Genomic DNA, 8,808 nt, shown 5'->3' with positions numbered 1-8,808 from the left:
ACGTAGTACATGCAAATCTGTTCTGAAACCCACAACAAAAACCGGTTCAGGCACATACACTTCTACTCTGCCGTTCGAGGGCATAGACAATCCTATGTCTGTACTTACAAACAAGATCTGTTTGACAACTCACATTAAGGTTATCGATTAATAATTTGTGTGCATGAAAATGGACATTTCATTCCACGAAAATGTAATTATTCATCAAATATTTAACAAGGTCGTTCACTTTAGGGCCTACTAAATGCATATTACGAAGGTAAAAACTAAACGTTGGCACACACTTAGTACATTAGCGTCACACGACCGTGAAGTTCAAATTACTTACAACAAGCGACTCAGCATACACGTAACACCGAAAATGGTCACTGTCGTTACAAACCGTTCGCAGGCACTATTTAGAGATTTCCTGATCATTGCACAAAGTTTGGAATTTTAAGCACTAACAATTTAGTAGAAACTTAAACATGATAATACGAATTATAGTGCCACAAAGTACGCTGGTTATCATCGTCATGGGCTATTCAGTTTAACAGTCATCCTGCTTCCGTAACATCTCACACTGCGCCTTATTACGGGAGCATAACGTAGACCTAATAATTTTTATGAGCAGTTTTCCCCTCTTCTCATCACGTATTTAAAACATTTATTCCAATATAAGTAAGTAGACTCACAGGGCCAGTGACAGTTTGAATAAATATCTTGGGTACGTCGTTACGGAACACTAAAAGCAAAGATAAAACCGACATTTCCCGTTAAGCACCTGCAAAGAGTAGCAACATGCGATGGGGTGCCTTAACTGTGAACTGTCCAACCATTCTCCAGAATAGTGACGTCAGCTATCACCAGGCAACGGAAGTATAATTATATAAAGGTGAAACCATCAGAAGCTAGCAATTTCGCCGCCCTGAATAGGGCTGTTGTAAAAGACAGTGTTACAAAATGATGCAGCTTAATTCCCGGAAGAATTTTCGGGCCTACTGAAGCAGGGGATACAACCATTCGGCTTTGACCAATGACGTCATAGGTTGCTCATAGATATTAATGTCTTTACTTTCCAGCCATGGATAATAAATCGGTTGTCTGCTGCGGATAAGCGCCATCGTTGTACATTAAAAAAAATTGAATGTGGTTTTAAAAGACAGCGCTAGATATTGCCTAAATTTTTTTGTGTGCATTGATTTAAGTAATTGGTTGTTTGCAATTCATTCGGTACTTAATTCATTCTTATTCAGTTTGAGATAATTTGCACTAATAGTTTTTTATTTTAGGAGAATTTTTAGTTTTTCGTTTTCGTTTGTAAGTATGGATTTATCTATTCCAATGAATCTGGATGATTTAAAGGAGGGTGTGGACTTAGACATGATGGCCACGATTCGATTTCTACAAATGTATGGTCATGTTGCCGGTTACGTTCGGTGTCGTGAGTGCGGCGAACATATACGCCTGACAATTGTGTCTGCTCGCCGTACTCACGAGTTATTCGCTTGGCGCTGCAGCAAAGATCGGTTGTGGCGGTCCATTAGACGAGGAATATGGTTCGAGAAATCTAAGCTCGCCTTGAGGGATATCATAAAAATTGCGTACTGTTGCTGTTCGAGGTATTCTGTGTGGCTGCGTGTACATGAATGTTGTATGAGTAGCGTAGAGTTGTAGATTGGTAGTCTTTCTGTAGGGAAGTCTATGGGGAATATTAAAGTATAGAGGCCGTTGGGGAGGGGGGGGGTGTTATAGTCGAAAAGACGAGTCGCATTTTGGCTGGGAGGCTGTAGTTTCAGGTCAAGAATGTGACGATGTAGTGTTTAAAGTAGTTCCCAATTGAACGAAGGAAGTTTTGGTCACATTAATTGAAGATCATGTTGCAGAGAGTTTCGTAGCGATTTCAGATGGTTTTTCTTCATATAGGGATTTGGGGAATAGGGGTTATCAGCATCTTGTTGTTAATCAGATCTTTATCGACTGGGGCTTGACAAACAGCATAGAAGGTTACTGGTCAACTATAAAATCTGTTGCAGAGAGGGGGAAACGACGGATTTCGACAGTACAGAGTCACTTAGATGAATTTTCATGAAGGCGTAGTGTACCCGAGACATATTGCCCGTTTAAGTGTTTTCTTAAACGTGTTGGGCAAATGTATCGTCCAAAATTTGTTAGTTAATTTCAGATTGGGACGGGGGGTGGGGGTTGAATATGTGTGTGTGTGTGTGTGTGTGTGTGTGTGTGTTCGTAATGTTGTGTTTCTCGTGTATGTGGGTATGTGATTTTTATAGATGTCTTTCTAGGCGAGCTTCACCGAGCGAGGTGGCGCAGTGGTTAGCACACTGGACTCGCATTCGGGAGGACGACGGTTCAATCCCGCGTCCGGCCATCCTGATTTAGGTTTTCCGTGATTTCCCTAGATCACTTCAGGCAAATGCCGGGATGGTTCCTTCGAAAGGGCACGGCCGATTTCCTTCCCCATCCTTCCCTAATCCGAGCTTGTGCTCCGTCTCTAATGACCTCGTTGTCGACGGGACGTTAAACACTAATCTCCTCCTCCTCCTCCTCCTCCTAGGCGAGCTTCGGTGTTTTTACGGAGGAGTTTCCGCGTGGTAAGTTCAGTTTATTAAGCCCCAGTGGATAAAGATCTGAATTCGATATTGTGAATAACAACAAGATGCTAATAACCCCTATTCCCCAATTCCCTATATGAAGAAAACCATCTGAAACCACTATGGAACCCTCTGCAACATAATCTTCTGTTAATGTGACCAAAACTTCCCTCGTTCGATTGGGAACTACTTTAAACACTACATAGTCACATTCTTGACCTGAAACTACAGCCCTCCAAACCCATAATCCTACCGGAGGTTCCCCCCAGTTGTAAATTTTGCAGCTGTTGCACTTCTTCCCTATCCCAGCACTAAACTATAACTTTCAGTCGATACTATTAGCATACAAGGAAAAAAATAAAAAAATAAAATAAAAAATGTATCCCATACTGAAGTACGGGATACAAATTTTGTGTGTATCGTCTTCTTGCGCCTTCGTGTAGTTCAAGAGTTCAAGTGAAGTACAATGTAACGTACGTCGATTTCCTCGTTTTCGTTAGCAGTATATATATATATATATATATATATATATATATATATATATATATATATATATCAACTGAAGTATGGGAAACAAACACTATGTACGTAGATCTTTCCGCCGTCGGTAGTACTACTATCAACGTAAGAACAGACTATTAGTGGTAGCGGAGGCGAAAGAAACAACACATGTAAAATTTGTATCGCGTACTTCAGTTGATCTATATCAGGGGTCTCCAAACATTTTAGTCCGCGGGCCACATTGACTCCTCCATGAATTCATAAGGGCCAAGATCTACCTAGTGGGATTAAAGCACCCTAGCACTCCATGATCACCGTAATGTAAGGCTAAAGGAAAGATGAAATCGCAAAAATCTAAGGTTGTGGGAATAGCTAGCACTGAAACGAACTACGATTTTTATTTAATTACATAATTTTGATTGGTAGACGTACGTGACTGGAATTCTGGCGTATTTTATTCTGGCGAATTTCACCGACAAAAAAGTATGTCACTGCGCATTCTGTATGTATTTTACAACGTAATCAACAGAAAGTGAAACCTCGCTTAAGAAGCATCTTCCATAATGATTGATTACTAAGGCTAGTAGCCGAAGTGGCGTCCATTTGAAAGACTTGCACCAGACTCGTGAGTAGAATAAAATGCAAAGAATTTTTTTACTTAAAATGTTTTCGCCAAAATAGTCTGTTAACCGTTCTTTTTTTCCACTATCGCACGGAGAATGGTCTGTCTGTTTATTGTGGATAGCCACAAGTTTAACCGTGACCTTCCGCTTTGTAAAGATAGAGCTCCGACAATGTCGCGGTGTATTGGTCGCGATAGGCCTCGAAACTCAATTGTTGGCAGTATAGGTACCACCTCAAATATTTGGCGGGCCGGATACCGGGAATGACGGGCCAGCTGACGCGGGCCGGTTAACCGGACCTCGCGGGCCGGTCTTGGCCCGCGGGCCGTAGTTTGGAGACCCCTGGTATATATAGTTCAACTGAACAACAGCATACTAATGCTAACGAAAACGAAGAAATCGACGTACGTTTAATTTGTATCCCGTACTGTTAACCTACACAGCTCGACTGAAGTTCGAGATACACCCCATATATAGGTGACGTGAGGTATTCTATGCTACCACTACTTCTATCCCTTTTTTTCCCTTTATTTTCCACAGAAATACGAGGACACAAACAAGCGATACCCTTAACATTAAGGTCGAAATATTACTCGCCTTGATATATATCTACCATATTTTTTCTCTCCTGTATTCCTTTGTTTCTGAACACTCTTCTCAGCTGTTACATCTGTGTAATAAATGATCTCTGACAAATTCTGACGTCATTGTTCAAAGCCGACGGGTTGTATCGCGTTCTTCAGTAGACCCGAATTTTCTACAAATTAGCACTGGCCATGGAGGCACAACTAGCTCTATATTCGTATGAAGTGTTGAGTGCTATTGACAAGGGATTTCAGATTGATTCCGCATTTCTGGATTTCCGGAAGGCTTTTGACACTGTACCACACAAGCAGCTTGTAGTGAAATTGCGTGCTTATGGAATATCGTCTCAGTTATGTGACTGAATTTGTGATTTCCTGTCAGAGAGGTCACGGTTCGTAGTAATTGACAGGAAGTCATCGAGTAAAACAGAAGTGATTTCTGGCGTTCCCCAAGGTAGCGTTACAGGCCCTTTGCTGTTCCTTATCTATATAAACAATTTCGAAGGCAATCTGAGCAGCCGTCTTAGGTTGTTTTCAGATGACGCTGTCGTTTATGGACTAATAAAGTCATCAAAAGATCAAAACAAATTGCAAAACGATTTAAAAAAGATATCTCAAAGATGCAAAAACAGGCATTTGTCTCTACATAACGAATAGTGTGAGGCCATCCACATGAGTTCTAAAAGGAATCCGCTACACCTCGATTACACGATAAATCAGTCAAATCTTAAGGCCGTAAGTTCAACTAAGTACCTAGGAATTACAATTACGAACAACTTAAACTGGAAGAAAGACATAGAAAATGTTGTGGGGAAGGCTAACCAAAGACTGCGTTTTATTGGCAGGACTCTTAGAAAATGTAACAGAGCTAAGGAGACTGCCTATGCTATGCTTGTCCGTCCTCTTTTAGAATACTGTTGCGCGGTGTGGGATTCTTACCATATAGGATTGACGGAGTACATCGAAGAAGTACAAAGAACGGCAGCACGTTTTGTATTATCGCGAAATATGGGAGTGAGTGTCTCTGAAATGATACAGGATTTGAGCTGGACATCATTAAAAGAAAAGCGTTTTTCGTTACGACGGAATCTTCTCACGAATTTCCAATCACCAACTTTCTCCTCCGAATGCGTAAATATTTTTTTGACATCGACCTACATAGGGAGGAGCGATCATCACGATAAAATAAGGGAAATCAGAGCTCGGACGGAAATATATAGGTGTTCGTTCCTTCTGCGCGCTATACGCGATGGGAATAATAGAGAATTGTGAAGGTGGTTCGATGAACCCTCTGCCATGCACTTAAATGTGATTTGCAGAGTATCCGTGTAGATGTAGATGTAGAGGCTTACGCACTTGCTTCAGTGACGCGAGGGCGGGGAATTTATGTTAACATACGAAGGTTGTAAAAGCCGAGGAACGCAAAGGAGAAACTGCTGAACGACTTTACCTTCTTCGAGAGAAAAAGAAAAGAATCCCTCACATCCGTTCAGTTTTCGACTTCAACAGGTCGCCTTCATGAACCATCTGTAGCCAGGATCCAAGCTATCGGCAGTTGACTGGGATGACGTCGTAAATATAAGGGAAGATCAAATAGTTTCCATTTGAGGGCACTGTTGCAGCGTTTGTCCAACGCAGCGCGACTCCGATGCTGGTATACAAGCACCGACATTTAGGTAAGGGATTAGTATGGCATTCATGTCTTTCTTAAGTGCGTGCGGTAAATGCGCAAACGTGAACTATGGCGACGTTTTTAGCAAATGTGTCCAACGTGCTATTATTCCTTTCTTGGCTGCCGAAGGACAAACAACGGTACACACTCACTGGAGAATGATCAATGTGTATGTGTAGCATGTCTGTCGAGAACCACGTCTTTGGAAGGGCGCGCCAAGTTCTATGCTTTTCGCGATTCGACAGTAGACGCCGGTCGATATGAGTGGCCAGCATCATCCATTACGCCAATCCAAGTGGGAGACACTGGAGCACGCGCCCTGCCCCTCCTCTGATCTCTCCTCAGGCGATTTTTGAACCTTCAGTCCCTTAATAAAGATCTGGAAAGGTCGGCGATTCCTGTCGGACGAGTATGTGCAGCAGACTTCTTCACGTTGCAGGAGCAAATTGTTTTACCAAACTGGTATCTTCAGCCTGGTGCGTCTGCGGGATGATTGCCATGCTCAGGGCGATTTTTCCTGATTGGTATACCAATTCTGGACTGCACGGCCTTCGAACGGAAACTTTTTGATCACCCCTATACAAGTTAGCTTGGTCGTCGAGTGAATCGTAGAAGGACACAGCGTGCTCGAAATTTTGGGTATGGAGACAGAGTGATGTGGGCAGATAATTTGATCGTGTTGTGGCGAAGGTAACAAATGTTAACACTTAAGGAGGGTTGCGGTCACAGACTACACTTAGTGAAGTCCAATGGCTACTTTAGTTCCACGTTTAACACACTTTTCATTATAAATAACTAAAACTGCAAGGTAGATACCGAAAAGCTGCAATTCATAGGCAAATCTCCGGGGATTATTTTGATGCATTTTATGTACATAAATCGTTCATTAGCTATGAAAAATGCAGAGCTGACTGGTGACTTACGTACCGCTTACCTCAGTAAAAAGCCGCCTAAAGAGGAAGCTTATGGAGATTGCACAAATGAAAGGAAATATTCGACTCAGACTGGATATGTCTCGCACTGTGGCTGATGTATCAACGGAGGCCATCAGATAGGCAACTAGAGATTTGCTTTCAAGGGGTTGAAATCATTCAATAAAATCCCAGTGAATACCGATGTCATAATAAGCAGACGAGGAGCGACAAGGAACAGAAACGTACTGTATGCAAAGCCACTGAAACCGGATGTATCAGTAAATGAAAGAGCCGCCCTAAACAGTCTCAGGAATAACAGTGACATGATTTTACAGGCGGGCACAGGAAATGACCAGTAATATTGCACACTACAACGTATAAAGCTAAAATAAGTGAACTGCTGCGTTACTGCATATATAAAACTACATATAAAATCTACAAAAGTGACACAGTGACTGGTAGGGAATACGCAGGCGATAGTTAATGATTTCAGAATCGATGCTGGAACGCTAAGGTTTTATGTCGGGAGTTGTAATGTCACCAAGCACGTATGGGTTACCAAAGGCCCAGAACGTATTGTCAGTGAGATCCGCTCGCACACGTACTACGTGACTAACATTTGGATTACATGTTTAGCCACTTGGTTACCCATAAGGATTGATACAGGAATTCAACACATTTCATCGCGCACATGTGGGAGGTGTAAGTAAAAGCTACGGACCTGACGGTCATATTTGACGTAAAATCTCTGTTTACGAATGTGCGTCTAGCTCAATCTATAATCTTCTTGCAAGAACGAATACCGCCAGATATTTGGGTTTGGGTTTCAGTGGTTTTGTGCCTGCCATGGATACACAGTCTAAGACAAATGGCTCTGAGCACTATGGGACTTAACATCTGTGGTCATCAGTCCCCTAGAACTCAGAACTACTTAAACCTAACTAACCTAAGGACATCACACACATCCATGACCGAGGCAGGATTCGAACCTGCGACCGTAGCAGTCGCGCGGTTCCGGACTGAGCGCCTAGAACGGCGAGACCACCGCGGCCGGCCATCAGTCTAAGACAAAAAATAAATAAACACACCAAGCAGGAATTATCCGAATGGGACAGAAATCGGTAGATGTGACATACATGTACAGACAAACAAATGGTTACAATTTCAGAAAAATTGGATGATTTATTCAAGAGAAAGAGCTTCACAAATTGGGCAAGTGGATAATGAGTTGGTCCACCTCTTTCCCTTGCGTAATGAGTTATTCGGTTGGCATGGATTGTCAGAGTTGTTGGATGTCATCCTGAGAGATATAGTGCCAAATTCTGTCCAACTGGCGCGTTAAGACGCCAAAATCCCAAGCTCCAAACGTTTTCTGTTGGGAAGTGATCCAGCGACCTTGTTAGCCAAGGTACGGTTTAACAGCCACGAAGACAAGCAGTAGAAACTCTCGCCGTGTGCGAGCGGGTGTTATCTTGCTGAAATGTAAGCCCATGATGACTTGTCATAAAGGGCAACAAAACGGGGAGTAGACTATCATCGACATACCGCTGTGCTGTAAATGTGCCGAAGGTGACAACCAAAGAGGTCCTGCTACGAAATGAAATGACACTCCAGATCATCACTCCTGGTTGATGGGATACTGTATGGGGGGTGTCCAGACACTTCTTCGCTGGTAATCGGGTGTCAGTACGAAACGGGACTCATCATTGAAGAGAACTGTACTCCAGTCAACGAGATTCCAGGTCGAAGACGTCTCCGGAGACGCCTCGTACAGCTTTCGGATACCAACCACACTGTCGCCCGCCATTCGGCTCGGTAATCTGGGGTGCCATTTCTTGTCATAGCGGGATTGGTTTCGTTGTCATCTGTGGCACCCTTACAGCACCGCGGTATATTGACGATGTTCTACGCCCCGCTTATACT

This window comes from Schistocerca piceifrons, chromosome 5, assembly GCF_021461385.2.
Source record: "Schistocerca piceifrons isolate TAMUIC-IGC-003096 chromosome 5, iqSchPice1.1, whole genome shotgun sequence".
NCBI classification, from domain to species: Eukaryota; Metazoa; Arthropoda; class Insecta; order Orthoptera; family Acrididae; genus Schistocerca; species Schistocerca piceifrons.
This window is presented reverse-complemented; position numbering follows the sequence as displayed.